Raw genomic sequence first — 26,466 nt, forward strand, 5'->3', positions numbered from 1 at the left:
TTGAAATTAATGCAAAAAGTGACATCGCCCGATCCCACCAACCCATGCTTCCATGTCCCTCTCATCAACTTCTTTTGCTGTCTCATACGCACCTCTGGGTATAATACCAGCTTCCAGTTCTAATAATCGAAATCAGTATTCAATAAATCTATATCATTGTAGCAACTTGAAATGGGCATCTTCCTAACTCTACTAATTTGGTGTTTTCTGACTTACTGCTAAAGTTTCTTGCATGCATCTTTTCTGTTTCTTTTGAAAGAACATTCCGTCAGATTTCTGCACCGTGTGTTAAAAGCAGGTTTGATGTGCAAGTAAGAAAAAAAAGTATTCATATTTGGACATCCAATTCTCCATAACGCTCGGATGATGTCTGGCACATGTTTCTTTGCTACAGCCGTCGCATTCTTTACAGCCAAGCTATTTGACAGTTTTGTGATCAGTGTAAAGCCAAAGTACGTGTACAAGCTGACCTCCTGAAGTCTGTATCGAACACAGAAAGAGACAGGGAGAGACAGACAGACAGAGAATCATCAAATTCGCTTTTATTTTTACGCCTGATCCAGTATGAACCCTCCCTGTCTTTAATCACGAACAGACGTCTCTGTCACAATCCTTAAAAGAACATAACATAGTTACGAGAATTTTTTGTGCTCTCTTATTATGAACTGACACAGATTTCACTTTCTGTTCTGTTACTTTTGAAGGTACTCCCTGTTCTGTCGCCTTGACTCACGTGTCTGACACAGTTCCCTACTCGCCAGTGTCCTTCCGGCGTCAGACAGTCCGCGAAGTGTAGCTCCATCTTGAGAGGGGAGAAAAATTAAAACATACAAACATTTTTTTTTAATCTAAAAAAAAAAAAAAAAAAAAAAGGGGGAGGGGGGGGGGAGGGCGCTTCGCTCTTGGAAATAAGACACAATTTTATTTTATTGTAATTTCCCTCAAGGCCTGACAAAGCGCGTTGGGTTACGCTGCTGGTCAGGCATCTGCTTGGCAGTTGCGGTGTAGCGTTCGTACATGGACTTTTTCCGAACGCAGTGATGCCTTCAGAAACTGAACTGAACTGAACACTAAGTCCGTTCACGACGTTAAACTTCCAACAGGAACAGCGTGACTTTCGCCCCAAGGGCGCACACCTTCACGCACGTCATTCTCAGCGCTTCATCAGCGTATGTCCACACACAGGCTGACAAGTTTTGGGCTTTGTTCCTCCGTGCTTTTTCTTTATTTCACATTACGGCAAGCTGTCGTGCAGTCCTCTCTCAAGCCCTTGACATGCTCGTTCAGTCTTTCAACAAGCAAGCCAAGGATGTGAAGAAAAGTTTAGGACAAAAAAAACAACAAAAAACAAACAACAAAGTTATATATTCTGTAAAAGAATCGACAATAACCCTTGACGTTCTGGGATGTAGCGCTTACATTATCGAAAAAGTGACAATATGTCATTAAACATTTCTGAACATCTCTAACAGTTTAAAATGCGTTATAGATATTACAGTGACCTCTGAGGAGAATTTGAAAATAACTAAGTACAATATGGCAAACTGTCCCACTCAACAGTGGAGAATCAAACGAAGAAGTATTATTTCTGATCTGAAAAGTGAACAGTTACAGTTCTACGAACCCGAGCGTTTAACACGTGGATGTGGTGGTCTTGTTGAATGTGTGAACAGCGCAGAGCTCATTGTGAACTTTTTTGGGGGTTTTGGTTTGTTTGTTTGTTGTTGTTGTTTTGTTTGTTTGTTTGTTTTTTGTTCTTTTTTAAAATACTTATTTACGATTTTGTTTGATGATTGTGGTTATTCAAAGAGCTGGACAGAGTGTACTATTATGCCACTGTCTGATGACAACACCGATGATCTCAGAGGTGATTTCTTATGCAGGTCTTAATTACGTAACACCAGGAATGGATAAGGGAAAATACTTAACTGGCGAACGGGCAACATGGATTTCGTTCAACTGATCAATAAATAAACACTTCCAAACCATAAATAAACTTAACAACAGCAAAGACTCAATACATAGTTAAACTCTTCATTGGCAGGAAAAAGTTAATTTTTATGGACTGTCCATCCACAGCAACATATGAATATATTCTATGGACAGAAAAGGTTCAGAATGAAAAAAAAAACTCTTCAATGACAAATATCATTTCCAAAAACAGATAAAGTTCAATATACAAAGTCTTCAAGGGCAGCAAACATTCGTTGGTAGCTAAGGTCAGACCATAAAAACCACAGCTCCGACACAGCAGCAGTCGCAATGACAGGATCGGATCGGATTTCGTTTCTCGAATGGAATCACGGAAGTATCTGTAATGGTCTACGTTGAGAGCCACAATATGCGGTGTTAACGATGGGTGTGTGGGTGTAGTGACTAGTGTGCGGTGCATCGCATTCCACAATACAAGAATTTCTCCTCTTGCTGATAAAACTGCGCTGGCGCGCGCGCCACACACGCTCTCTCTAACACACACACACACACACACACACACACACACACACACACAGCTCAGTTCAGTTCAGTTGCTCAAGGAGGTGTTATTGCATTCGGACAAATCCATACGCTACACCACATCTGCTAAGCAGATGCCTGACCAGCAGTGTAACCCAACGTGTGAGGCTTTGAAAAAAAAGATAAATAAATAAATAAAAATTAATAAATAACAATAATAAAATAAATAAAATATATACCATAAAGATACTACTAATATAAATAAATGAATAAACAAATAGATGAAAATAAACGCACACGCGCACGCGCACACATACAAACACATGCGCCCAAGCCAAGCAAGCACCCACGCCAAGAAAAAAGCCAAGACAGACAAAGACTGAAAGCTGGGCTCATTTTAACTTTGGGGCACCACTTCAACATCGCAGCACCAACGGATGACTGTCTGGCAAGTCCCAAACCAACCACCTTCCACCCCCACCCCCACCGCCCGTCACGGGGAAGGTGTATTGGGTTGCCCAGCCGCCGAGAGCTGATGACGGATGAGAAGTGAACTAACATTGTCCTTGCTCTCCTGCGCTGACGGGGGGCTGGGGAGAGGGGGCCTCAGTTCCTTCACGACTGCAGCGCTGGGCACCACACTGAGGGTCTGGCTGCCAGTACCTGTCGGACATCGATCGTCCCATGCTCGCCGCCGTTACGTCCGCGCAACGGTGGCCAAGTGGTACAGCTGACTGCGGCACGGAAGGGTGCAGGGTTCGATGCCAGCGTGTGTGCATCTTTCACGCCATTGACATTATCAGAATGTCCTCACGACACAACTGTGTCTATCAGGACACACGCGCGCGCGAGCACACACACACATACAAACAGACACGCGCATACACACACATACACTCACACTCATCAACACACACGCGCAGGCGCCACACACACACACACACACACAAGAGAAAAAAACAAGCACACAAACACGCCCATATGCCCTTTCAGTTCTCAGTCTGTTTCTCCATAATGCATTCATCTGACTGTGCTGTTATGATCCGTATGACCGGATCAGTACTGGCACACCATGAACACAAAGAGGGAGAGAGGGAAAGAGACCGTGTGTGTGTGTGTGTGTGTGTGTGTGTGTGCGTGTACGCCTGTGTCTGTGTGTGCGCGCGCGCGAATATTCTCCCTATGCACGTTCTTCACCTGTATACGCGTGTGTGTATGTCTGTGTGCCTATGCGTGCATGCGTGTGAGCATGTATGTTGATTATTCGTAACTGGTGTAAGTGAAGGCGCACATGTGTGTGTGCGCGCGCGTGCGTTCGTTGGTGTACATGTGTACTCACGCTCGCGTGTATATGTGTGAACGTATATGTGTGCGCGCACGCTCGCGTGTAGCGTTTGGTATTCGTGAGTGCGTGCGTTTGTGTGTGTGTCGCCCGCAACACACACACACACACACACACACACACACACACACAATGAAAATCCTATTTTACATCGTGTTCAGTATCAAAAAACAGTACAGTGGTGACATTTCAACTAAAGCATACCGGGCTTTTTATTTTCCTCCCACGCCTGTCTTTTCCTGGTTTGTAATTAACCTCTTTAGGCCTGTCTGAACAACCCGCTCACTGCGCTGGCGCCATCGGAGGAAACTAGTTCACATAAGTTGTAAATTCTTTTCTTAAATATATTTTTTTAGATAAAGATAGAAATAAAACTGTGAGGTATCAACACTTTGGAAAAGAGAACAAATATCGGAGAGGTTATCGTGTTTCCGCCCTTCTCTCTCTCTCTCTCTCTCTCTCTCTCTCTCTCTCTCTCTCTCATGCAAAAATAATGGTCCTTTTCTCGATTACAGTGTGTGTACATTACAGTGTGTGTGTGTGTGTGTGTGTGTGTGTGTGTGTGTGTGTGTGTGTGTGTGTGTACATTACAGTGTGTGTGTGTGTGTGTGTGTGTGTGTGTGTGTGTGTACATTACAGTGTGTGTGTGTGTGTGTGTGTGTGTGTGTGTGTACATTACAGTGTGTGTGTGTGTGTGTGTGTGTGTGTGTGTGTGTGTGTGTGTGTGTGTGTGTGATGCTGAAACAAAGGGAACAAGGAGAAGGAAACTGGTCGTATCCCACCAAAAGACTATCCGAAAATGGCGTCGGGATTTTTAGGGACAGTTTTTATCTCCGAATTTAAATACAAACAAAATGACAGAACTTTCCTTGGCGTTCATCTTGTGACAAACATTCCCAAAGGCGTGAAATCTCCGCAGGAAGGATGCTTATATCACAGACTGGCATGAGCTTACAGTTAGGCCAACAGCAAAGTGAGAGGTGTATGATCAGAAGTTTCTCTATTGCACTGGGAAGTCATTTACAGTTTAGTCTTTTGTGAAGGACTATGACTATCAAGTCAGGAGGCAAGATTGCACTGGCTCTTAGTGCTGCAGCCTTGGAGACCAGTCGGCCTTTGTGAACCATCTCAACGCCGACAATCCTAAACCCTCTTGGCCCAGAGAGTGGGGATGTAACTTGGGCAAGGCACTCTCCACTTCTATAAAATTATAGACCAGATAGCTGGGACAGCAGTCGCCTCCTCTGCTGTCCTGATGGTCATAGTCGGACACGACTGACTATCACACACACACACACACACACAGTGTGCAGGGGATGCCGGGAGTGGGGACAGCCAATGGCATGGTTCCGGAGCTGACAAAGGTCTGTCACGCGTATCCCCCGCGAGCAAGGACCTCACCAGGACAGTTTTCCCTTGGCTATACAGGGCTCGGTAGAAGAAAGGGTACAGCAAATACCCATAATTAGCATAACCCATTGCATTCCTATTGTGCAGAAAGTTCGCGTGAACAGCACTGGCACTCTGATGTGGGCAGCAATGAAAAATACCAATGGTCCGACTCATCCACATTCCTTTCTTCCAGCAGAATGTTGTAGCAACAACAGTGATAATAAGTGTCACAGATTTAGGCTGCGGACGTTCAGCTTTGGTGCCATCGGAGGACGGAGTACAGATGACTTTATTCTTTTTTTCATCTGAACAAGAACGATTTACGTTTGGTGTGTAGTGCGTACACAATGGACGACAATCATGGTCAGTCAATAGCTTTGTTCTATGACATCCACGGAATCACATCAGTTGCCCAATGGTCATGGGTATGTTGTCGATGATGAATGTCATTTTTCGTTTCAGCATTTTTCATGTCAGCGTTCGGTGGGTTATGGAAGCAAGAGCACACCCAGCATGCACACCCCCGAAAACGGAGTATGGCTGCCTACATGGCGGGGTTAAAAACGGTTATACACGTAAAAAGCCCACTCGTGCACATACGAGTGAACGTGGGAGTTGCAGCCCACGAACGCAGAAGAAGATTTCGTTTCTTTCAGTGTGAATTGTACAGGCACCAGAACAACATGTTCACTGTTGTTGTTGCTTTTCTAACTGAAGCCCTTAATGCTGTTCAGAACACGAAATAATTCTTTTGCACTCCAATGCATTCAACGCACATCCTTGAAGCACCAGACAGAACAAGCTTGAAGCGTATTAGTATAATGCATAGAAAGAAAAAAACATGTCCACTTCTCGCGTTTTGAACAAGTGATATCTGTTCTACATCTGCTTCGTGAAATCAAGTTTTTCTGTCCGTTCTGCTCATCTTAATAATAGATGCTCTTGTTCTGTTTATCTCGGTATGATCTTTTTTCTTCTTTCCATCCCTTTTTCCTTCCTCACTGCAGCCCTCAGGCCGGGTTGGATATATCGGTGCGATCTGACTGATGCCCTTGCTGTTTGTTTTGGGGTTTTATTTACTGCCCTTCTCCTTGTCATTTGACCACTTTTGCAATAATGATGATATGATTTCAAAGTGACTCTGTGTGTGTGTGTGTGTGTGTGTGTGTGTGTGTGTGTGTGTGTGTGTGTGAGCGCGAATGTGTGTGTGTGCGCGTGTCTTTCTCTCTTGTTCGCTCACTACTCACTACTACCCTCTCTCCCTTACTCTCCCCCATTCTCCATCCTTGCCCCCCCACCCCCACCCCCACCCCCCCACACACACACCCTTCATCAAGTTATCGAAGTGGAGCGGCGTACTGTTTGTGGAGTACTTGGAGAGAGATGGAAGTCAATCAAATATTATCCGCAGGGAGTGGTTTTGAGTGTGTGTATACGACGTGCGTGTATGTATGCGCGTGCATGGTGTGTGTGTGTGTGCGTGTGTATGTGCCGCCGTGCGTTGGTCTGTGTGGTTGTTGTTTTTTTTGTTTTCAGATATAATTGTATGATTATACTTTTTAGCGGGGTTAGGGTGGTGTTGCGCGCGTGGGGGGAGGGGGGGGAGCGGGCTTCCTTTGCTGTGGTTGTTGTTTGTGTCTGTTTTTGTTGTTGTTTTGTGTGATAGCCTCATCAGTCTCTAACAAACGTTCTCTGACACGAACATAAAGGAATGTGTGTTGGTCTTAAACAAGCTGCTCTCTCTCTCTCTCTCTCTCTCTCTCTCTCGTAATGTGACCAGAGATGTTGCAATGTTTGTTTTTTATGCATTAAGACTGAGAGAAGAGTACTTTCAGCCCTAAACAGACATATCAGCCTTGTGCTTTTCATTTAGTTTACTTGTTCTCAGTGAGCTCACTGTGTATTATGTGGATTGTTTTCGTTCTTCCTATTTTATTTTAGTTAAGCTGTGTGTGCAACACGTGCACCCAAAATGTATACAGGTCGGTGACCTTACATTAAAATTCTTGCGTTCTTGCGTTCTTGCGTTCTCTCTCTCTCTCTCTCTCTCTCTCTCAATAGTCTTTACGTTAAGAACTTGCCTACCGCTAGGGACATAATACTCTAACCTATCATGAGCGCTGAGGCTGCTTTTTCTGAAGATACTTAACACCTAACGAGCACTTGCGCTGTCACTATCGCAATAAAGACAAAAACGGGCGAAACCCAGATTTGTAAGTCAGAAACATGTTCAAGCTTGACAGGGCAGGACAAGGACCTTCTGCAACAGACATAGCACTGTCACATTAGAAATCAAAGGTAGGCAGGTTACTAGGTAGATGGTTAGGTTGGTAAAATAGGTTGCTAAGTGGGAAGGTAGGGAGGTAAGTGTGTAGGTAGATGTAAGATTGCTAAGTGGGCAGGTAGGTAGATAGGTAGGTGGATAGAAAGACTGCTAAGTGGGTTGGTAGGTAGGTAGGCAGGTTGGTTTGTAGGTAGGTAGATATGTTGCTATGTGGGTAGACAGATAGGTGGTAGGTGTGAAGGTGCGATCTGACTAAGTAAGTGGGTATGCAGGTAAGTAGGTAGGTAGGTAGACTGGTTGCTAAGTTGGTAGGTTAGTGGATAGGTAGATAGATAGGTTGCTGATTAAGTGGGTGGGTAAGTAGGTAGGCAGGTAGGTAGTTGAGTAGGTATGTAGGCAGGCAGGTAGACTGGTGGCTAAGTAAGAGGGTAGGTAGGTAGTAGGTTTGCTTGTCGGTGGGCGGGTAGGTAGATAGATGGTGGGTAAGTAAGTGGGTTGGTAGGCAGGTAGGTGGGAAGGCAGGTAGGTTTTTAGGTAAGAATTCTTTGAATAAATAAATAGATAATAAATTAATGAATTTTTTAAAACAATGCAGGTAGGTGGGTGGGCAGGTAGGTAGATAAGTGGGCAGGTAGGTAGATAGGTGGCTAAGTAAGTGGGTAGGTGGACTGTCGGGTAAGCTGGTGAACTGAGGTGGGTTGACAGATATTGTTATCCTTGTTGCTTATAACCATATCATGGCTGTGGATATAGATAGACAGATAGATACAGACAGATAAAGATAGTCAGGGACAGACAGACAAACAGGCAAATGTACACACTGCCTGTCAGACAGATAAACAAATACAGTCGGACAGACAGACAATTGTACACACATTCAGACAGATAGATAAACATAAACACAATCGGACAGACAGACAGACAAGTGTACACACAGTGTGTCAAACAGATAAACATACACACATACATACAGACAGACAGACAAGTGTACACAAAGTATGTCAGACAGATAAACAGACGCACAGTCGGACAGACAGACAGACAACTGTACACACAGTGTGTCAAACAGATAAACATACACACATACAGACAGACAAGTGTACACACAGTGTCAGACAGATAAACATACACACATACATACAGACAGACAGACAAGTGTACACACAGTGTGTCAGACAGATAAACATACACACAGTCGGACAGACTGACAGACAGACAGACAGACAGATGTACACACAGTGTGTCAGACAGATAAACATACACACAGTCGGGCAGACAGACAGACAACTGTACACACAGTGTGTCAGACAGATAAACATACATACAGTCGGACAGACAGACAGACAGACAGACAAATGTACACACAGTGTGTCAGACAGATAAACATACACACAGTCGGACAGACAGACAGACAAATGTACACACAGTGTGTCAGACAGATAAACATACACACAGTCGGACAGACAGACAGACAGACAGACAAATGTACACACAGTGTCAGACAGATAAACATACACACAGTCGGACAGACAGACAGACAAATGTACACACAGTGTCAGACAGATAAACATACACACAGTCGGACAGACAGACAGACAAGTGTACACACAGTGTGTCAGACAGATAAACATACACACAGTCGGACAGACTGACAGACAGACAGACAGACAGATGTACACACAGTGTGTCAGACAGATAAACATACACACAGTCGGACAGACAGACAGACAGATGTACACACAGTGTCAGACAGATAAACATACACACAGTCGGACAGACAGACAGACAAATGTACACACAGTGTCAGACAGATAAACATACACACAGTCGAACAATTACAGATCACATTTCCCTGGGCCTGCTCTTCCCATGCTGTTGTGGCTGACACAGAGGCAGAACGTCCATCACAGGTTCTAGCATTTCTTCGCCCCCGTACACATGGCCACCCCAACCCCCTGCACTCTCTTCCCCCTACCTACTTTTTTTTCTTTTTTTTTTAATCCGAGGACGGATAAAGTTCTGCAAATGGACAAAACAGACTCCGCATCCCTGGAAAACTTTCTTTCAGTTTTCCTTCTTTTTCTTTTTTTCTTCTTATGTTTTCCCTTTTGTTTTCTTCTGTCGTTGTATTCCTTTCTGTTGTTCTTTCTTTTCTTTTCTTTTTGTTTGTGTTTTCATTTTCTTTTCTTTCTTTTTTTCTCCCCCATTTTCTTGTAATTTGTCCTCTTTCCGTTGGCAAGTTCCAACACTTTCGAGGCCATGGAAGATTAAAAAAAAAAAAAAACACTTTCATGATGGTTTTACACACAATTAGTGCCTGAAAGAGAGAGAGAACAACAACAACAAAACAACAGGTAAATTACCTAAAACGATCTCGCCGTACCAGCTCCTTTGTGCTTTTTCGGGTATTACAGTCCACCCATCTCGACCCCACCCCCTCTATCATATCCTTTGTCTGTGGGTGGTGGTCGAAGCCATGCGAGCACACTGGGCGATGACTCAAAACAGCTTTTCAGAAAACAAACGATGTTATGTAGAAGAAAGTTTCCTTCCTCAGAACCAAACGTTTCAACACCGCCTTCGCCAGCCAACAACAACAACAACAACAACAAAATATATATAAACAGCAAAAACAAAACAGTGTGTGTGTATTTATTCCCATTCGCACGTAAAAAATCAAATCAAATCAAATCAAAGACACACAAAAACCTGATACTATAAATACACTGAAAGTTACCAATGCAGATAAAACCTTGGAATCTGAATAAGGTAACTAGTCTCCACATGCATTTACAATGACACAGCCTGTTCCAACAAACGACCTGATCTTTCCTTTCGTCCGCTTCCCTGTGTATTACCAACATGGCGAACTGGAGACGACGATCACCGGAACACCGCCCTCCCCTCTTCAACCCCCTCATTCCGCCTCTTCCAGTTTCGTTGTTTCGTTAACCCCCTCATTCCCGTCCATTCCCTCTTTCCTCCTTTCGTTTTGTTTGAACGCCGTCCCCTCCCTCTTTTTTTTTAATTATATATTTTTTGATATCCCAACTCCGTACCCCTTCCTCCGTTTCGTCTGACGTCTTTCGACGCAAGGAAAACTATGATCAATTCAGCCTCTCTTTATCATACTGTGAGATACTCGATCCTACGGAGTCGTCGACAGAGATATATAGACGGACAGAAAGGGGGGTCGGAGGGGTCGGGGGGTGGGGGACTTACAGACATGACGACAAAGACAAAGACACAACTTTATAACAACAAACCCAGACATCTGAAAGTTTCATCATGAAAAGTTATGAAGCTAGCGATTATGATAGGAAAAGGATGGGTGATAAAGATGGGTGAGAGAGAGAGGGGGGAGAGAGAGAGAGAGAGAGAGAGAGAGAGAGAGAGAGAGACGTCACCCTCCCCATTCCCCCCACCCCACCACCTCCCCCCACACCCCTCTCTCTTACCCCCACACTGGGCAGAAGAACGGTGAAAGAGACAGTGCACCTTTCAAACAGCGCTTTGATCCCCCTGACCAGTAGTCAAGGCGGCTTTTTGTTCAGTTGGAGATACTCAAGATCATACCGGAAGGTCATAAACAACTTTAGCTTGACCACGGCAGACCAGACAGACCAACTTTGTTGGACACAAGACACAGTTTCTTTTATGTAACATATAAAAGTTACTTTTTTCGCACGCGCGCGCGCGTGTGTGTGTGTGTGTGCGCGCGTGCGTACGTGCGTTCGCGCGCGCGCGCGCGTGTGTGTGCGTGGGTGTGTTTATTCCTATTCGTACGTTATGAATAACCACTAACATAAAATCTTTTTTATCCTTCTTTTTTTTTTTTTAAATCCCATTTGCATGTTATGCATATCTATGTGGCAGAACAGTTACTTTTGTTTTGTGTCACGCTCTTTAACTCGTATTTCATGCATAATTATGTAACATAAACGTGCTTTCGTGTCGTTTTTTATTCCCATCCGTACGTTATGCATAACCATGTAACATAAAATTACTTTTTTCGTGATTTGTTCAAATTTTTACGTTTTGCGTAACTGAGTAACATACAAGTTACTTTTTTCGTGTTTTTGTTTCAGTTTGTATGTTATGTATAACCATGTAACATAAAAGTTCCTGGGTTTTTCCGTGTCGTGTTTCAAACCGCCCATTTCGTACGTCATTCAGGACATGTTATACAAAACTTCCTTTTTTCCGTGTCGTGTTATTCATAACTATTCACGTAAAAGTTACTTTTTTTCCTTTCGTGTGTCGTGTTTTATTCACATTGGCACTTGACGCATAACTGTGTAACATAAAAAGTGTCAGTTTCATTCCAGATAATACACGTTCTGCGTGACTGTACAATGTTACCTTTTTTCCGTGCAGTGTTCCATTCACATTTAGACGTCATGTAAGAATGTAACATAAAACTTTCTTTCCAGTCATAAAACAAAGGGACATGACCGTGTTTGTTTCTTCTTTTTTTTTTTTGCTGCCCCATCATCTGCACCATTTCAGTCGCATTACTCCCACGCCGCTCATTTAGATTCCCCCATACACGGCCACACCCGGGTTCATCCGTCGCAGTTCCAGCGTCGGCAGTCCACAGGGAACCATCGATGTTAGGTCGCCAGGAGGCCACACACCAGAGGAGACACTGCACTGCTGCTGAGTCACTTCGGTGGTGTTCAGTGGTACCTGTTCTGTTTTAACGTACTTAGGACACCACCTACTAAGCCCCCTACTAACGACAATAATGGCTTCGTCGCGGAGCCAGACTGAGTGAGCGTCCCTCCCAGAGTGGAGACCGCCACCACGTCCCTCAAACAACAGCCACCAATGATTCTGCCGACACTGACGACATTGACAGGACTCACCCCAAGCACGGAAGTGGAGGGGTATCGAAACTGAGGTCACCATGAGAGCAGGGCATGAAAGGCCACAGACTTTGAGACTATTTTGTTTATATTGATGACGATGAAGGAGGAGGACGATGACGATGATGATGACGATGTTGCTATGGAGGTCCATTTGACCGTGTTTCTTTCTTGTCCGAAGTCCATTAACTATCACCCAACATCACTTGTAGTGAAAAGACGTTAAAGAAAAATGAGCTGTCCATCTATTTTCATACCAGTGAGTATCAGTATCAGTATCAGTCGCTCAAGGAGGCGTCACTGCGTTCGGACAAATCCATATACGCTACACATCTGCCAAGCAGATGCCTGACCAACAGCGTAACCCAACGCGCTCGGTCAGGCCTTGAGAAAAAAAAGATAATAATCAATAAATTTTAAAATAAAATAAAATAAAATAAATGAAAAAAAATCTTTAAAAAAATAAATATATATATATGTAATAATAGTAATAAATAAAATAAAAAGAAATAAGTAAGTAAATAAATAAATAATAGATAAATGCATTTTTAAAAAAAGTAACTACTACTAATAATAGTAATATTTATAAGGAGCAAAAACTTGATGAAGTCAACTATAAGCGTACAAAAATATTTAAAAAAAATAAAACATAAAAAATAAAATTAAATAAATAATAAAATAAAATAAATAAAATAAAAAGACAACAATGATGATAAATGAGCAAATAAATGTAAAACATGCAGAAACACATTCACACATACACACACAACACACACACACGCACGTGCACAGAACTCTCCTGACAGTTGTGTACACTTACATCCTCGCGCACGCACACACGCACACAAACACACACAGACACACAAACACACACGCACAGAGGCTGCCACTGATTGGCCGCAAGAGGGGTGGGAAAAGATCTCTGCTGCCAAGAACGTGGCGTCTAGTGTGTTGCTCAGTCTATTGCATTTGGAAAGACAGAGACTCTGTTCCGTTTTGAAAAAATCTGCGCAATGTTGGTTTGGAAATGATGCCGATATTCGTTTGATTTGCAAAGCATCGTGCTCTACCTTTCATGCTAGACTTACGGCCGCTCCCTCTCTCTACCTTTATTTCTTTGAGGCGATCGATGGTGTGATGGCCTTGTACCTGTTCTTTTTGATATTCTTTGACTTTTCTGAGGATTTCCGATTTTCCCAGATGTAGGCCGCCAGTGGGTGTTCACCAGTGTTCGAGGCCTCGTTGCGGTGTTGGTGTTCTATCCTCGGGAAAGACACTTGGTTCCGATTTTCCTCACACTCCACCCAGCTCTGAACGGGCACCTGACCAGTCGGGTAAGGTTCAAGGCGGAGGGAGGAGAGGAGTACGGCCCCGCCTTCCTGTATGCCGAGCCCTTGACGCAGTGGGTATGGAATCTCGGCCCCTGTGGCCTTCTCACTCAGTACGGCCAGTCCTCTCTTCTCCTCTACACAGACTCCTCGGATATCCAGTGGATGTCTCAATGACCCAACCTTTAGCTTCCGTCGTCAGAATTGTGGTATTCTTTGTCAACATTCACCTCTTCAGTATAACAGCCTTCCGCTTGCAATATTTTGATGGTGGTAATTGGGGTGAAACGCTGTTAACGTCGTCTCTTTCGCCGTTCGTATGGAGAGAGTTAAAAGGCTATGGGACGTTTTTACCCTTTGACAGAATGAAAAACGGGGTTCAAACATGTAGACAAAGAGGGACAACCAAAACAGAACCACAAATGTCAACCTATAAGACTGCTGCAGCTGTGTCGATCCAATGCACCAAGTGATTTAAGTAATCCCTAACTATCTGGTCTTGAATGTAAGACGCGATAAGTTTCTAACGACCGTTCACACAAAACTAAAATAGTGGACTCTGGTGTGAAGGAAAGTTCCTGTGATCGGTACAGCATTCTCTCTCAATGTCTACCATTCTCTGTTTGCCCCTCCATCCTCTTCCCCGCTCTCTGTCTCCTCTTCATTCCTCCACCCACCCACCCCTCTCCACCTCCCCTCCCCTCCCTCTGTCTCTTCATGCTTCTTTTACTTTTGCGTACAGTTACCGTTATTGAGCTGGAAGTAGAAAATAGTGTTTTGCTTATTCCCTCCATCCTCTTCCCCGCTCTCCGTCGTCTCTTCAACCCCCCCCCCCCCCCTCCCTCTCCCGCCCCGCCCCCTCCCCCCCGCCCTCTCTCTCTCTCTTCATGCTTTTGCGTACAGTTACCATTATTGAGCTGGAAGCAGAAAATATCATTTTGCTTATTCCACTGCCCCTAACGATTTTTTCCCCCAACCAAGACAAGACAAAACAACGTGTTTATTTCAGCAAGTCCGCTGTGTGTGTGTGTGTGTGTGTGCGTGCGTGCGTGCGTGCGTGCGTGCGTGCGTGTGTGTGTGTGTGTAAGGAAATACCCTTCCCTACCCAGCACGCAGAAGGCGAGGAGATACGATAGCTAAATACCCGGGGTAACTGCAGCCACCCACAAAGCCGCCTCATTGGCTGGGTCGTCTTTCTGCTGATTCCTCTCCCACACCCCACCTGACTAAGTGAGATATTCACAACCAGCGACAAGCTGACTGGGCTGATTTCTGATTTCTGGCACATAATCTCTGTCTCTCTCTGTCCGTCCGCCCAGCCACACCTCGCCCCCCACCCCAACCCCGCCTCCATCTCTCTCTGTGTAAGGTACGGACAAATAAGTGCTGAATAGCCAAATAAAAAAAAAGTGCGCGTGTGTGTTGACAGTGTGTGTGTGTGTGTGTGTGTGTGTGTGTGTGTGTGTGTGTGTGTATTTACTGTCTTCATGTGTAACGTTACATTTTCACTGTGTACAACTATGCCATTTCTATTAAAAAAAATAAAAAAAATAAAAAGTATGGATGCTTTTGTCGGTGTTTGCTGTTTCTTTTCTTTTTTGAATCTCTCGCCATGTGTACCCGAAACTGTGTGTTTTTTGCTTTAATGTCAATTCGCATTGAGTGAATTTAGACACACACAAAAATCCACATATAAATGGGCGAGAATTAATTACAATGGCCCCCGTAAACGGAATATGGCTGCCTACAAGTCGGGGTAAAAACGGTCATACACGTAAAAGCCCATTCACATACGAGTGAACGTGGGAGTTGCAACCCACGAATGAAGAAGAAGAATTACAATGGAAGTTGCTTTTTTTTTCTTTCTTTCTTTTCTTTTTTTTTTGGGGGGGGGGGTTTAAGAAGCTTACGTCCAACAGAACCGTGAAGCAATCTTTAAACAGTAACAAGAAATTATCAACAATGGCTTCAAACGATCTTTCCGGAAAACTGGCTTCAAAAGCTGTCAAGTCTCACATTCAAAAAGTAATTGTGTATTTGAAAAAAATGTTTCCCCAGTCTTCTGATCCCGATTTACACATTATCCCAGTTGCCACTTTCTGCTATTGTACTTTTTAATCACCCTGTGCAAACCACATTGTCCCGTGGTGATTCTCTGTGTGTGTGTGTGTGTGTGTGTGTGTGTGTGTGTGTGTGTGTGTGTGTGTGTGTGTAAACTTCTTGATTCAGATGTAACAAAAATTCACGATGTTGTTTCTGTTGTATCAGCTGAGGATGATATTATAATTAGACCAATTGCTAAATTCATCAAAGAGGCACACACAATTTTTTATCAGACAAGGTTTTAGTAACAATACTTAAAACAATGAATCTGAAGACAGTTAACTATGGTTGATATTGATACTGAATTGTTTTTTAAAGGAAAGTAGAGACTACAAGTAATCATATGTGTGAGTGAATCGCCGAGTCTTCCAATTTTATGTATGTCATTGGTTCTGGCTTTTTGTTTTCATTTCTTTGCGTGTTATGTTGTAACAGTGCTGCAAATCTTTATTCATCTTCAGTGCCTAAAATCTATTTGATCATTATGTGAAATGTAATCACTTGTCATCGAAAAAAAATTATTTGCCCCCTTGTCAAAAGACCTTTTTGTAGGCAATAATAATGATAAAAATATTTTTTTTAAAGTTCAAGATTCAAGTTTCTCTCCGTCTCTGTCTCTCAGTTGGTAGCACGGATGACCGGAGTAGCGATCGAAGCAAATACAACTTCTCTCTCACTCGCAAGACGCAAACACACACACACACACACACAAACACACACAGAGAGAGACAGAGAGACAGAGAGAGACAGAGAGACAGAGAGAGGGTGAGACTAAAGGAATGGGAAGGACATTATTAGAGGGAGAGACGTGTGAAAGCACTGCAAAGAGAGATGCTCGCTTGACAGTCAAAAAGTTATTCTGTTCTGTGCAGTCTGAGCACGCTGAGTCAACCAATAAACCGTGCATTTCTAAATCTGATGGGATACATTTTCCCAAGGCCATGGTGTGCACGAAAGCTTCATTCGGGACGCACTCTCAAGTTTATTTCTGCACTTCACTTTCACTGCCGGGTCAGAAAATCTGGTGAAGCACCTCGCCTTGTAAGGAACGGTCATTTCTGATCAAATCACGTCGAAAGTGCACCTTCAAAAAGTGAAAGGTGCATCATCTCACACGGAAGTTCGCTCGCTCGCACACGCGCGCGCGCACACACACACACCACATGCGCACGTTCACACACACTCACAAAGAGAGAGAGGCAGATAGAGAGACGCACACGCACGTACAAACACCAATATTTACAAACTACCGAAAACCACCGAATATTGCATACATTCCAACAACAACGCGTTTAAGTTATTTATGACTAAATCCCTGCCATGTCAAGACTGGAATTCCAGTCACAGAGCAGCTAATTATGACACAGCACAGCAACGCGAGGCAACACGCTGCACAACATGAAATACATTCATCATACTCGCAGATAGAAATGGAGACGGTGGCAGTGTGCGCGTGTATATGTGTGTGCGTGTGTCCGTCTGTGTGTGTGCGTGCGTGTGTGTGAACATACGTGCGTGTGGCTGTGTGTGCGCGCGCGCGTGTGTATGGTCTTGCCACATAATGCTTTCTCTCTCCCTTTCTCGTGTCAATGTTACGTACAACGTACACTCAGTAACTTGACACTGGTCCACTGTGAAATCCTAAATGCCGGTTGCCACGTCCCAATCGCGTTTGTCCAAGGGCGACATACCCATCCACCCCTCCCCTACACTGCTCAGAAACAGTCATGTCACTGGTCCCGTACCCTTGGTCTTGGGGGGCGCTGTTTGTGCGGGCACCAGCAACAAAACGCACCTGCATTGAATCATCGAGCGCGCGAGTAGTTTTATCCTACCTCCTTCTGTGTCTCAGTTCCCAAATCCGCTTCTCTCAGCCAGACGGGAGAATGGACAATAACGGGAAAATGACCAGTGTTTGCTGCTTTACACGACGCTTCCGTAAACAGCCACAAAACACACTGCGCCCAACTGTGCTGATAGCTCTCTCTCTTCAAGAGAACTTGAGCCTTTCTTTTGCACAGAAAAAAAATGTCTGTCTGTTCCTTCCCTCTCAGTTCTCTCTCTCTCTCTCTCTCTCTCTCTCTCTCTCTCTCTCTGTGTGTGTGTGTGTGTGTGTGTGTGTGTGTGTGTGTGTGTGTGTGTGTGTGTGTGTTCCTGTCAGTTCACGTGTGCTTGCCTCTCAGTGTGCCTTGTCTGTCCGGTGCTTTAAATATGCACGTTAGAATTTCAATCCTTTGTTTTCTTTGGGTGTGATTTGATCACACTAGGGTCACGGGTCTGGTACAAAATCCAAATTAGCAGACAACAAAGTCCTCTGCAGGCACACAGTCAATGCAAAAATGTGGTTTGGTGAGAAGTGGATGCAGGGGGACAAAAAGTTACAGCTTCAAAATATGAAGGATCGTTAGGAATGTGTTTTCTGTCGAGAACCGTGAAATACGTATCGCTGCACTTCCCGATAACTTCAGTTCAGAATAAAATTAATACAGTGTCTGCGAATCAAAAGGCCGTAGAGAAACTGCACAAAATCCTTCTTGACAGTGAAACACAATCGAAGACATTACAAGACAAGACAGACATTTCACAATCACCGGAGGTCAGCTAAACTCGCCAGGGATGCGTTAGTATCTGCAGCACATCCGCCAGAGCAGTAACAGTCTTCTCTCAATCAATTAGATCAGCACACTACTTCTCTCCCCTCCTCTCCCCACCCGCTTCCATCCGACATCCCCCGTCTTTACCGCTTTTTGTGTCTATCCAACTGATGTTTAATCGCGACCTCTCGGGCATCTTTTACTTCCGATTCACTGTCAATCTCGCACATCTCACAAACCGGCCTGTACCAGCGCCCTCCTTGACCTTCAGTTTTGCCGGAAGTTTGAACTGAACATTCCGGGGACTTTTGTCGACAAGCGTGCCCATGAAGACAAAGCCACGGGAAGGATCTTCACCGCCTCACTTGTCTCCTTCCGCTGCACGCCTGCATCGAGTTCTCGCGGCATCGAGTCCTGGGCAGCTGTATTGAGGGGGTCCCGGTGGGTGGGGGAGAAGGGGGGCGAGAGTGGGGAGGAGGGGTAGATGGGGGGTCGGGGGGATGGGAGGTAATGCACCGTGATGTGACGGGATACATCGTGCATTCTGCCGGAAAGGAAACAACGACGAAGGGCTGGTCCAAAGAACAACCACAAAAACAACAACACACGCCTGGAAATAAATCATGAATATCTGATCGGGAACGTTTTGGAAATGAAAAAATAGCATGACGGGTCGGGTAAGTGTTTAGATCACTGCTAAAAAGAAGAAGAAGGAGAAGAAGAAGAAGATTGGGAAGGTTCGGAAACGGAAAATAACACGAAGACAAATGGGAAAACCAAAACAAAGTGCGACGGACAAACAAGAATGGAGCCCGAACAAACCATTCCTTGTTTTCAATAGTTTGTCATCATCACCAGTAATATAACCACCTTTATTCTTCTTATTCATGTTCTTATGCTTACTTCCATTCTTTTTTTTACAAAATACTGTACTATCTCCATAAAAAAAAAAACAAAAAAACATGTGATCATATTATACGTAATTGCAAGACAATCTAAATAATTTGACCATTCCTAGAATCATTTTGGCGAAAGTTTTGTGATTAAACCACATGTCACTAGTCAAAATCTCCTAAGTGTAAAAATAATAACTTACGAACAAACTAACTAAATAAGTGAAGCATTGATAGTCATGAGATACGGTTTTCGGCTTTTTTATGGAGTGTTATTTATAAAATTATCAAGCGCATGTTTTAACATTAAACATTCACTCGCACAACAAAACCTCCAGAATAAAATCAAGTGCATGCGATATCACGTGCATGTCACCACCGACACCTTCACCATACAGCGACACAGAACAGAACCAGCTGGGACGGAACAGAACGCCTGCATCACCACATGTACAAGGCTCACAAAACACATTTAATTTAGGGGGAACACTACATCAGCAAATAAAGTACAAACATCGGCTGAAAATCACACGCGAGAACAAACACGGCAGGAATTCCGTTTAACACCCTTAAGCGCATTAAACCCTAACCAACGCCCCCACCTACACAAAAAATCCCCAGTTCCACCAATAAGGAAATCGTTGGCTTCACGCCTGATTATTCGGGGTGGGAGGATGGGGAGGTGGGGGTCGGGGGGGAAGGGAGGTCCGCTTCCTGTTAGCTTCCCGGATGACGTGATCGCTGTTTCATCACCTGATTTAGGGTAGCGCCCGCCCCCTAAGGCCGACCCCGGGCCCAAAGTCCGGCCGTTAATCCCTCTTCCGCCGCCGGCTCGTGTGGTTTATTTCAGCGCGTTTCCTCTAGCTGTCTGACCGCTGGAAGGCCCGTCACTAGTGAGGCCTCCCCTTGAGGCCCCCAGCCCTCATCCCACTCCACTCCCCTCCCCACCCGGTTCCCTGCCTCCCTCCCTGTCCGCCCTGAAGGCGTTTCCCCAACAATGGGCCGTCAGTGTGCACTTCTGGCCTTGCTGTGGGTGTGAGGGGCGGGAGGCGACGATGATGATGTTAGTGATGATGTTGGTGATGGTGTTTATGGACTTTTATGGGGGAAGGGGAGGAGCAGAGCGGTCAGTTGTGGAGGTTCGTGTCGTTGTTGTTCGACATCTTGCGGTTATTGTTGTTGTTGTTGTTGAACGACGATGATGGTGACAACAACATGCAATTCTTTTTAACCAGGAGCGGGATAATAATGGAACTGTGTTTGGGGATAATGGAGGTGGCTTTGTGGAACACGTGATCGTTTTTGTTTTGTTTGTATATTTGTTTGCAGTTGTTGTTTTGTCGTTGATTTTGGAGGGGGGGGGGGGGGGGGGGGGGGGTGCTGCCATTTCTTTCATCTTATTTCAAGAAGGCATCAAAGCATGCGGACTCACCTATATACGCTACACCACATCAGCTTGGATTTTAAAAACAAATGAAAATGATAAAAGGAGCACAACTCAGGGCGCTGGCCAGGGCCTTGAGAGCCTGCCATTAGCTCTGCGATTTTCCTATAATGAAATAAGACACACAAAATAAATACACTGAAATATGACAAACATGAAAGATATATAGAAGGTAAAGTAGTTGTGGTATTCTGCAAATATTACATGAGCGTCTCTGAACGTGAAGAAAATAGACATTCAGCACATTTGTCTCGGTGACGAAAGATTTTCGATGCTCACATGGATTGGACCCCAAAGCATAGGGCGCAAGAATACATTATTTATCAACTATTTTTACTTTTTAATTTTCCAACACATTTCTCCTTCTGTTCGGATATTTACCGTTCACCGGCACTTCAGTTTCTCAATGAGGTGTCACTGCGTCCGAACAAATCCATATACGCTACACCACATCTGTTAAGCAGATGCCTGACCAGCAGCGTAATCCACCGACAGTTTTGTGAAGTGACTGACTGTGAGTTTTCTACCGTGGAAGTTGGGCACACCCCATCCTTGAACTGTTAGCGGTGGCAAGTTCACAGACACCAGAGCAACTGCTACAGTTCCGCCCAACTTTTGTTTCACTGAGGAGGAAAACCTGGCCCTGTGCGGAGGAACTCCACGAGAAGCTCTGGGGGCCACCTGGTGCACTGTGGAGGACGGCGGACTTCGCGCTGCAGACCGGATTGACCATCTGACAGCACGAACTGGGAAACGGAGAAGGAGGAAGTAGTAAGCGGTGGCTCTCAACCAGGTACCGATAGGGGCCTGTGGCGGGTGGGGGTGATCACAGCCACTGCCGTGACACCTTGTTTTCTCTTCTCTGGAGGCCAGAGTGGGAGATGTGGGGGGTGGGGGCTGCTCCATCACGTTCACCGTTTCATTGCCATCACTCCAACGCCGTGCATTCCGAGTCCACCTTACACAACAGAGTCGTCTACCGGCAGTGAATGGGGGACTATCATGTAAGTTGCCAGGAAGCCACATATCAGAGGAGACCCTGCACAGCTACTCAGTCACTTCGGTTTACCGATAGAGAGTTGACCTGTCTCACCCAGTTCAAGCACAACGAACGTCCCTGTCCGTCAGAGAGCCCTTGATGGATGTGCAATTCCTGTCACTGAACAGAGGTGCACCTCAGCGTTCTCCTGGCCCCTTCCTTTCCCCAATCGTTCCCCAGTCCTGTCAGCGTCTTTCTGTCAGCGTCTTTCCCCAGTCCTGTCAGCGTCGTCCTGTCAGCGTCTTTCCCCAGTCCTGTCAGCGTCTTTCCCCAGTCCTGTCAGCGTCGTCCTGTTAGCGTCTTTCCCCAGTCCTGTCAGCGTCTTTCCCCAGTCCTGTCAGCGTCGTCCTGTTAGCGTCTTTCCCCAGTCCTGTCAGCGTCTTTCCACAGTCCTGTCAGCGTCTTTCCCCAGTCCTGTCAGCGTCGTCCTGTCAGCGTCTTTCCCCAGTCCTGTCAGCGTCGTCCTGTCAGCGTCTTTCCCCAGTCCTGTCAGCGTCGTCCTGTTAGCGTCTTTCCCCAGTCCTGTCAGCGTCTTTCCTCAGTCCTGTCAGCGTCTTTCTCCAGTCCTGTTAGCGTCTTTCCCCAGTCCTGTCAGCGTCTTTCCCCAGTCCTGTCAGCGTCTTTCCCCAGTTCTGTCAGCGTCGTCCTGTTAGAGTCTTTCTCTAGTCCTGTCAGCGTCGTCCTGTTAGCGTCTTTCCCCAGTGCTGTTAGCGTCTTTCCCCAGTGCTGTTAGCGTCTTTCCAGTTTCATTATCAAAGTGACAGAAGAGTTTTGATACGCGCACTTGTTATTGTGCTCCCACATGGCCGTGGTTGACTGTGAAAACCATGCGGAAGGGAAAGACAACAGCCAGGCGACGCGTTAAGTGGTCAGCTGAAGGATTGCGCAACGCTTTCTCTGCTGTCAACGGGTAGACTAATGGTGTGTCACAGAGCAAAGTGCTGGACCACTGTTTTGAAACCCCTCTCCCCCACCCCTCTACCGTCCTCTCACTCCCTCACTGCCCCCCACCCCAATCCCTATGAAACCCTGGGTTAATAGGTATGGAAGCGAGGCCATCAGAAAAAATAAAGAACAACCAAATTCTTGTTCGTAAACCGCTCTGTGAGAAGTGCACTGTTGCAAAAGATGATCCGTGGGTGAAGATCCAACCAACGCGTGTTGTCTGTGAGATGAGGTCCCCCAGTCGATCAACATGATAATTATAAAGGGTTGGAAAGTAGGCTGTACCACAGTGTGGTGCGCAGTCCACGCGCAAAGAGTGCTCTGTCTGTCTCTCCCCCCCCCCCCTCTCCCCTTCTCTCTCTCTACCTCTCTTCCGTGATTTTCACGTTTGTTTTCGAGGGACTGATTAAAATAGTTTCATCAGAACATAAAAGTTACCAATTCCGCCATTCATTATGTACAGATACAATAGACAATATATATATATATATATATATATATATATATATATATATATATATATATATATATATATATATGTGTGTGTGTGTGTGTGTGTGTGTGTGTGTGTGTGTGTAACAGATATAGACAGGCAGGCAGGCAGGAAGACAGACATAATAGCGAGATAGATACAGACAGATACATAGATACACAGATACACACACAATTACACAGACAGGTAGGTAGTTAGGTAGCTGATAGGTTGATTGACTGAGTGATACAGGTAGGTAGGTAGAGAGGATGATTGATTGACTGAGTGATACAGGTAGGTAGGTAGATAGGTTTATTGTCTGACTGATTGATACTGGGTACTCTGTCAAGGTACAGACATTTGGTCGTTAAGGATGGATTTTTTTTTTTTTTTTTTCGTTTTCCGAAGTCAACATACGTATCTGCAGCAATGCGAATGCGAATTGTGTGTGGAGGCATGCAAAGATCAAATACACACGTTAAACATCCCGTAATCCATGTCAGCGTTCGGTGGGTTATGGAAACACGAACATACCCAGCATGCACACCACAGAACACAGAGTATGGCTGCCTTAATGAAGGGTAGAGCGGTCACACACGTAAAAGCCCTTTCATACATGAGAGATGAAACCCAGGAATGCGAAAAGAAAAACAGAAGAAAAACCACGATACGAGTTTCATTTAAATTAATCACTGTTCGTGTGCTGAATATTCTATCTTCTTCTTTTTTTCAAAACAAAGGTTTTACCCAAGAAACACGCAATGTCGAGTCTGACTTTAACAACTTCGCGTGACGCAACTTCTACTGTCCAAAAGAGGAACAGACCTGTTACAGGCAAACAACAAACAGACACTGGATATAACCACAGACACTGTTACAGGCAAACAACAGACACTGGGTATAACCACAGACACTGTTACAGGCAAACAACAGACACTGGATATAACCACAAACACTGTTACAACCAAACAACAGACACTGGGTATAACCACAGACACTGTTACAGGCAAACAACAAACAGACACTGGATATAACCACAGACACTGTTACAACCAAACAACAGACACTGGGTATGACCACAAACACTGTTACAGGCAAACAACAGACACTGGGTATAACCACAAACACTGTTACAGGCAAACAACAGACACTGGGTATAACCACAGACACTGTTACAGGCAAACAACAGACACTGGATATAACCACAGACACTGTTACAGGCAAACAACAGACACTGGATATAACCACAGACACTGTTACAGGCAAACAACAGACACTGGATATAACCACAGACACTGTTACAGGCAAACAACAGACACTGGATATAACCACAGACACTGTTACAGGCAAACAACAAACAGACACTGGGTATAACCACAGACACTGTTACAACCAAACAACACACACTGGGTATAACCACAGACACTGTTACAACCAAACAACACACACTGGATATAACCACAGACACTGTTACAGGCAAACAACAGACACTGGATATAACCACAGACACTGTTACAGGCAAACAACAGACACTGGGTATAACCACAGACACTGTTACAACCAAACAACAGACACTGGGTATAACCACAGACACTGTTACAACCAAACAACAGACACTGGGTATAACCACAGACACTGTTACAGGCAAACAACAGACACTGGGTATAACCACAGACACTGTTACAACCAAACAACAGACACTGGGTATAACCACAGACACTGTTACAACCAAACAACAGACACTGGGTATAACCACAGACACTGTTACAACCAAACAACAGACACTGGGTATAACCACAGACACTGTTACAACCAAACAACAGACACTGGATATAACCACAAACACTGTTACAACCAAACAACAGACACTGGGTATAACCACAGACACTGTTACAGGCAAACAACAAACAGACACTGGATATAACCACAGACACTGTTACAGGCAAACAACAGACACTGGGTATAACCACAGACACTGTTACAGGCAAACAACAGACACTGGGTATAACCACAGACACTGTTACAGGCAAACAACAGACACTGGGTATAACCACAGACACTGTTACAGGCAAACAACAAACAGCCACTGGGTATAACCACAGACACTGTTACAGGCAAACAACAGACACTGGATATAACCACAGACACTGTTACAGGCAAACAACAGACACTGGATATAACCACAGACACTGTTACAGGCAAACAACAGACAGACACTGGATATAACCACAGACACTGTTACAACCAAACAACAGACACTGGATATAACCACAGACACTGTTACAACCAAACAACGGACACTGGGTATGACCACAGACACTGTTACAACCAAACAACAGACACTGGGTATAACCACAGACACTGTTACAACCAAACAACAGACACTGGGTATAACCACAAACACTAACACTCTTTGGCATTGACACTGGAAGGTATAGACAACAGGTGGACAGACATCTGCTAGAATAGTTCTGGAAAGGTCGGAAGGTCTGATGGCGATGGCTTTGTGGCAATATTGCTGGGCCAATCCTGTGGTTTTGATACAATTTTAGAAGCTATGGAATGGGCCGGGTGGGCGGCGAGAGGCGGGGGGTAACTCCAACGCAAGGACTCGCAAGGTAACTAACTCTAACGTGGGGTAGGGGTGGAGAGCTCTCGTTGAAGAGTTTCTTGTTCTAGTCACTGTCGCTCGTCAGAAAATTAACCGGATTTTGTTTTATTTACAGACTGATAAAATTCAATTAAACATATTATTACCATCATCACTGAGAGAGGGGAAGTGCCGATAAAAATCTGAACAGAGAAAGAGGGAGAGAGAGAGAGAGCACACACACACGCGCGCGCGCGCACGCACACACACACACAAGCATGCAAGCAGACACGCACAGAAAAAGAGATAGAGATTGGGAGACAGAGACAGATAGAGACCAAAAAGGGAGGGGGCGGAGGGGGGGGGGAGCTCGACTTTATTTTAAGCGGCACAAAAGACTGTACGCTCTGCAACTGGATCTTAAAACAATACGTAGGGAACTTTGTACTAGGAAAGTTTCAAAGACAAGATCACTTTCACAGATTGTTCACAAAGGCCTTTTAAAGTGTTCCGCCAGTTTGACGCAACCGCAATCTGCAGGCGCCGTAACTCAAACTTGCCAGTGCATAAACTGGTCCTGTAATGGACGTAGCCCAAAGCCATTGCCTCCCTTGCTTTTGTTGGAAACAGCTGCCCCCAACCCCAGCCGCCGCACCCCCATCTCTCGTTTTTTTTTTTTCTGCGTACGTGTGTGCAGCTGCGTGCAGTGTGTGTGTGT

At 44.9% G+C, this 26,466-nt stretch overlaps 1 protein-coding gene, 1 long non-coding RNA gene and 1 pseudogene across 2 annotated transcripts in view; 2 read left to right on the top strand and 1 right to left on the bottom strand.

Annotated features, from left to right (window-relative positions):
- Nucleotides 1–26,466, top strand: part of LOC143276326 (terepressin/terephysin-like) — an 88,278-nt gene that overhangs the window by 26,559 nt on the left and 35,253 nt on the right. The window lies entirely within an intron of this gene.
- LOC143276342 (uncharacterized) overlaps nt 1–26,466 on the bottom strand; it is a 102,729-nt gene that overhangs the window by 18,688 nt on the left and 57,575 nt on the right. The window lies entirely within an intron of this gene.
- Nucleotides 10,813–26,466, top strand: part of LOC143295864 (uncharacterized) — a 28,880-nt pseudogene continuing 13,226 nt past the window's right edge.

Source organism: Babylonia areolata, chromosome 2 (genome assembly GCF_041734735.1).
Source record: "Babylonia areolata isolate BAREFJ2019XMU chromosome 2, ASM4173473v1, whole genome shotgun sequence".
In the NCBI taxonomy this organism is placed as follows: domain Eukaryota; kingdom Metazoa; phylum Mollusca; class Gastropoda; order Neogastropoda; family Buccinidae; genus Babylonia; species Babylonia areolata.